Raw genomic sequence first — 7283 nt, 5'->3', positions numbered from 1 at the left:
GAAAGTCAAAAGGCCGGGAAAGTAGTACTACACTTGATCTTAGCCAAAAGACCAAGAAAGCTTAGTCAAAAGGCCTACCCACAAAAATTTAGTACTACACTTGATCTTGGCTAAAAGGCTGAGAAAGGTGTGATTATTATTTCTTTATATCTATAGTTTTATAAGAGGCTTTATGTAATCTTTTTTTTTTTAAAATCAATGTGGGACAAGAAAAAATGAATTTTATTAGGTAATTTGTAAAGTTGGGACTCACACACACTGCCTGTAGGAGTATTGTATCGCTAGGCATAATTTGAATTCAAATGTTTAAATTAATTTTTATAAATTTTATTAAGTAATTTGTATTTTGAATGAAACTCTTTAAATAATTTTTTTTTTATATTAATAAATAAGTGCTGAAATACTGAAACTCTTTGCACAAAAGCTAAAAAAGTAGTACTACATTTGATCTTAGTCAAAAGACCAAGAAAGGTTAGCCAAAAGGCCGACCCAAAAAAATTTAGTACTATACTTGATCTTAGCCAAAAGACTGAGAAAGGTATGATTATTATTTCTTTAGCTCTATGATTTTATAAGAGACTTCCATGTAATCATTTTTACTTAAAACCAATGTGGGACAAGAACCCACAAGAAAAATGAATTTTATTAGGTAATTTGAAATTAAACTCTTTAAATTATTTTTTTAAAATTTTATTATGTAATTTGTAATTTGAATTAAACCTTTTAAAATAATTTTTAGGTAATTTTTTGTTTATAAAAACTCTTTTTTTTATATTAATAAATAAATAATGAAAGCCAAAAGGTCGAGAAAGTAGTACTACACTTGATCTTAGCCAAAAGATCAAGAAATGTTAGTCAAAAAGCCGACCCAAAAAAATTTAGTACTACACTCTATCTTAGACAAAAGGCCGAGAAAGATGTAATTATTATTTCTTTGGGTCTATAAATTTATAAGAGGCGTCCATATAATTATTTTTACTTAAAATCAATGTGGGACAAGAAAAATGAATTTTATTAAGTAATTTGTAATTTGAATTAAATTCTTTAAATTAATTTTTTTAAATTTTATTAGGTAATCTGTAATTTGAATTAAACTCTTTAAATAATTTTTAGATAATTTTTTGTTTATAAAAACTCTTTTTTTATATTAATAAATAAATACTGAAAGCCAAAAGGCCGAGAAAGTAGTACTACACTTGATCTTAACCAAGACCAAGAAAGATTAGCCAAAAGGCCGACCCAAAAAAATTTAGTACTATACTTGATCTTAGCCAAAAGGCCGAGAAATGTGTGATTATTATTTATTTAGGTCTATAGTGTTTTAGAAGAGACTTCCATGTAATCCTTTTTACTTAAAACTAATGTGGGACAAGAAAAATGAATTTTATTAGTTAATTTGTAATTTGAATTAAACTCTTTAAATTAATTTTTATAAATTTTATTAGGTAATTTGTAATTTGAATTAAACATTTAAAAATAGTTTTAAGGTAATTTTTTGTTTATAAAAACTCTTTTTTATATTAATAAATAAATACTGAAAGTCAAAAGGTCGAGAAAGTAGTATTACACTTGATCTTAGCCAAAAGACCAAGAAAGGTGAGCCAAAGGCCGACCTAAAAAAAATTTAGTACTACACTTGATCTTAGCCAAAAGGCCAATAAAGGTGTAATTATTATTTATTTAGGTCTATAGTTTTATAAAAGGTTTTCATGTAATCTTTTTTATTTAAAACCAATGTGGGACAGGAAAAATGAATTTTATTAGGTAATTTGTAATTTGAATTAAACTCTTTAAATTAATTTTTATAAATTTTATTAGGTATTTTGTAATTTGAATTAAACTTTTTAAATAATTTTTAGGTAATTTTTTGCTTATAAAAACTTTTTTTATATTAATAAATAAATACTGAAATACTGAAACACTGAAACTCTTTGTACATTTAATAATAGTATAGATATAGATATAGATACAATTAATCTTTCTTTTTCTTTTTTTCAATTGTCACCAAGTGCCATTGATTTTTTTATTTCCTTCATTTCTTTCTTTATTTCTTTTTTTTATTTATTTTTTATTTCTTCTTTTTCCATTAGTGAGGATGTACAACATACTGATAGTATGTGAACCAATAATAAAATTGTTGTAGATCCTCATTAGTGAGAATTTAAGTATTGTAAAAAAAAAAAAAAAATCAATGGCATCAAATGAAAAAAAGAAAAAGAAAGATTGGATTAAATGTAAGAAAAACAATGAAAAAGGTTTTAAAGGGTAGTTTTGTCTTTAAACGAATTAGTTTTGTTTTAAATAAGGTTATGTTTTTCATGTTCCTTAAATATAGAAAATTTATAATTAATGAGACTTAGGGCTAGTTTGGTACAGAGGAATGAAATAAGGTAGGAATTGAATGAACCAAAGAATGGAATGACCATTCACATTCTCTCATTTAGTTATGCATGGCTTTAAAAGGAAAACTAATATATATGCATAAATATATATTTTTGATGTATGTTTGGAAATTGTTGAGGGAATATCAAATAAAAAGTTGACTTTTATTAGATCTCGTTGTTTGAGAAAAGTGTGTTAACAATCACATCATTCAAGTAAAATAATTTTTAATATTATTTTTATTACGTATTTTTTAAGTGGGGAATTGAATGCCCATTTCTCTGTTGGAAAGTGGAAGGATTTTGATGGAATGATCATCCTCCAAGAAAGGTGGAGAATAGACATTTCATACCATTCCCACCTACCAAACTAGCCCCTAAAGCAACCAACGAGGAGAGTTACTAGGAAAGGACAGTCGTGATTTCGTTGTTTCTAAATTAATGAAGGATAAATTTTGCTCATCTCCTCGTACATATAATATAATGGACAATAATGAGAACCTACAACATAGGTGATGTGGACCAATAATAAATTGACATATGATATTTAATTACCAAATTGAATATGGTGGGTACATTCTATTTTAATTATCAAATCATAAATGATAATCAAATCAATAACTCTGATTTGGTAGGTAAATATCTACCCACAATATTTGATTTGGTAATTAAAGATGATATGTCTATTTATTATTCATCTACGTCAATAGTCAGTATGTTGCAGATCCTCTAATTGATGTGGACCAATAATAAATTAACATGTGATCTTTAATTATTAAATAGATGGTGAGTAAATATTCATTGGGAAAATTATATTTTGGTGACCAAAATTAAACATAATTGCTATATAGTGACCTTAAAGTCAAGAAAAGGTGAATAGTGACCAATCTTGAAACTTAATTGATATTAAGTGACCATTTAAGGAGAATTTAGTCAAAAACCATTTAAGGATAATTTAGTCAAAAACACTTAAAAGTTTAATAAACATTTTAAAAATAAATTTTAGATGACAAAATTGCCATCCAATATAAATAATAAGTCATTAAATTCATCCTCCTCCTACTCTCTCTCTCTAATCCAACATTTTCTTTTTTTCCTTTTTAGTTTATAATTTACCAATTTAAAAAATTAAGATTTCTTTACCAACATTATCTTTTTTTCACTATTTATCTATTTTTCAAGGCTCTCAACCATCTAATATTTTCCTTTTTAGTTTACAATTTACCTTTTCCATCATTTATTTATTTTTCAAGGCTCTCCAATATGAACGCTCATAACATTTACAGTGGCAAATCATACTTTTGAAACACTCTTTAACAGTTAGTAAAATTATGAAATTAATCAACAATAGTCATTATTTCTTGAACTATAACTAAGTAGTATAAAAAATTCCTAAAAATTACAATCTTATATCTTAAGGAAGATCTCTCAGACAAATCAACTCGTAAAGTATAATAACTATACCTTGAAAATAATGAATAAGAAAAAAATTTACAATTTTCTCGTCATGTCTCTTAGAATCTTGAAGAAAATGATGTATAATATCCATCATCAGTTTTCTCCCATCTTGATCTTCTCTTCAGAGACTCACCCTAATAATCTGTTGTCTTTTTGTTAGTCAATTTAAGTAAGTGTTTATTTAGGTTAATGTAGAGGGTAAATTTGTTTACTTACATAATAATATATTATAAGAAGGCTATTTAAGTAATAAACCATTAAATGGTCACTTAATATCAATTAAGTTTAAAAATTGGTCACTATTTACCTTTTCTTGACTTTAAGGTCACTATATAGCAATTATGTTTAATTTTGGTCACCAAAATATAATTTTCCCATATTCATTTATCAAATCAGAGATGATGATTTGATTACTATTTATGATTTGGTAATTAAAATAGGACATGTCAATTTATTATTGGTCCATATCAGGTATGTTATAAATCCTCACTAATAATGACCTACGTATTGTCCATAATGTTTATACAATTTTTTTATTTTATTTTATTTTATTTTAATATTAAACTTGTCATTAGATTTATTTTTTATGATAAAGGTTTAACTTGACTAAAAAAGATAAAGTTGCTAGCAAAAAAATAGGGGTAAAACAGATTAGGATAAAATAAGAAAAAATAGATTTAGATAATATGAATATACATAAAGGATATATATATAAAATAAGTTTAAAAATTAAAAATTATAGTAGGAAGAACTTGCATCGGAAAAGAATGAAAAAAGAATAATTTTGTGTTAAGCTAAAAATGGTGATAGTGATTAGATTTATTTTGTTAAGCTAAAAATATTGATAATGATTAGATTTATTATTTATTTTTAATCACATTAGACTACAAATTCATAAGCTTTATATATTTATTTTTGGATAATATTTACTTAGGTGTTCTAGTGACTACATAAAAATTGAGAGGTGTTGCCAGTAGTATCTATGGTCAGGCTAAGTATCTAAAACATTCCATAGTTTTACTTTCTGGACAAATAACAATCCTCTTTTATTATTATCAAATTATAGATGGTAATCAAATCACTATCTTTGATTTGATAAGTAAATACCAAAATTATCTTTTATTCATTCTCAGAACACCTTTCCTTTTTCTATATAAATCTCAAAAATAAAAGATGTAATAGTAATTTTATATTAACTGAATTTAAAATTTTTTAATTATAAGAAGGATATTTTAGTATTTTTATCACTCTATTGACAAGAGGTCTTTATTTACTTCTACAGTAAAGGTGAAGAGATTTTTAGAATCTCTACTGTCACAAGCTTCATTTATAACCAACAAAAAAGGATTTTCTTTTTCTCATTGAACAAAACGGACTAGTTTGTGACTATCGAAAGAAAAAAGAAAAAATTATTATTTCTTTAAATTGTTGTCGGTGGGTGTCACAACTTAAGCAAGTAATATCCAGCCTCAACTAACCCTACAAGGTTTCTTAAATAATGTGTGTACCAAAAATAAAGGGATAAGTTGCATTATCACAACAACCAAACAGCCCCTTGAGAGAATGCTCAAGTCCATTATTGTCCAACAATTTTCAGAAATCCAGTCCTCTCTCCACTCACACCCAAAAGGTGGATTCTTAAGAAACCAATGACGCTCTCAAGTTAGGTGAGATGCCATACCAAAATAGGACGACTTCAAGAAAAAAGGTTGGAGTATTCATCCAATAGGCATAAATATATATAGGGTGCGGCCGGTGCACGGTGTCTTGGACTCATTTGAACTATGTGTATAATATGTGTGAACAAAGCGGACTATTCGAATGAGTCCGATGAACGCCAAAAACACCCAATACCTTCTTGTGTGATAAAGAAAACAAAATATTTTTAAAAAATAATACTACAATTATTCATAGTCTATTAAGTGATATTGGTGTAGAGTCCACAACAGCAGCCCACACTCCACTTCTCTCCGTTAGTCGACTCTATCAAGTTTAAAAAGTTATCCTACGTCAACAGTTTCTTAACTTCCGAAAATAATAATAATAATAATAATAATAATAATAAATACAATACTCGAACCACTTCTTAATTTGGACAAGAGAATGTGGCTGGTTTAAAATTGGGAGTGGGCCTTCTGGAGTCCAACAGGCTGATTTGAATGGGAAATGGGCCTTCAGGATCAGAAATTTTGGGTGTGACTAATTTCTTGTGTGCATTTTTCTCATGGAGTGTTTAAGGAGTAGATATTGTATGTACCACGCGCGCCATATTATTAGCGTACCCACTCAATAAGTTGGCCCACCTACTTATAAAATTCCTGCTAGGGAGATAATAAATTACGGAGTATGTTTGGGTTGATACATTAATGACATGGCACGCCACGCACACTCAATATTTGGAGTTCAAGATGTGCGGCAACCATGAGTTTTCTCAATCCACCTTTCCCATTTCCCATTGTCTCTGGGGTTATCCTTTTTTCTCCAATTCATATTTCATGCTACTGTTTTTTTACTCATTATTCGGTATATAAATTCCAATTTTTATCACATTTTATTACTTGAATATTTTTAATCTTCTTTATTTTGAACTCAGTTATATATGTTGAAGATCAGTAGTTATTCTGGTCAAGAGATTGCAGGTGTCGAGCATTTTAATGAGTAAAAACAGCATTTTTGAGTCGGTATTCAAAGACTAAAGAACATAAAAGGTTGGTTTATTTTTTATTGGCTTCATGATGTAAATTAATCTTTTAAACTATTCTTTACGGCTAAAACGTGTTCAACATACTAAACTCATTTATAATAACCCGAAGCTCAATTATATGACCAAATTCATTATTAATCTTTACTTGTTCTCCCAAAATGTAATGCTTATTATGGGAATGAAAAGTAATCAATAAAAATATTTACGTGATATCATCTCATCAATATCTATTAATAACGAAGTTTCGTATTTAAAATTCTTTTTATACAATGTAAAATCTATATAAACTAGATTGCTAAGCTTGTCAAGCATTTTGGTGCATCAGAAATATTTGGAAGAAGATTGAGAGGGAACAAGGGGCATACCCATGTCACTACTATCTCAGTACATCCCAATCTCCCCAATATTAGCCACAAAACCCACCTCTCTGCTGCTGCTGTACATATGAAAGGAATTCCAAGTAAATCAAGTAAGAAAACAGCCAAACACACACACACACACACAACTGTGAAAGCTGATCACCAAAGAAACTCCTACCAGCATTAACAACAGTGGTCTTCACAACCCTTATCATAACCCCTATCATAAGATATTTCCAGCTGCAATACTAAAGGAGAATAAATATCAGATATATATATATATATATTTTTTTTAATTTTTATAAAGGAGGGTTGAAATTATTAGTATGATGTTTGGTGTATGTATGGGTAAAGTCAGCAATGCATATAATGAGATGAAGG

Source organism: Cornus florida, unplaced genomic scaffold (genome assembly GCF_030987335.1).
Source record: "Cornus florida cultivar Cherokee Brave unplaced genomic scaffold, ASM3098733v1 CherokeeBrave_3.0.0_Hap2_Chr11, whole genome shotgun sequence".
NCBI classification, from domain to species: Eukaryota; Viridiplantae; Streptophyta; class Magnoliopsida; order Cornales; family Cornaceae; genus Cornus; species Cornus florida.
The sequence above is the reverse complement of the archived record's forward strand: the minus strand, read 5'-3'. Positions refer to the sequence as shown.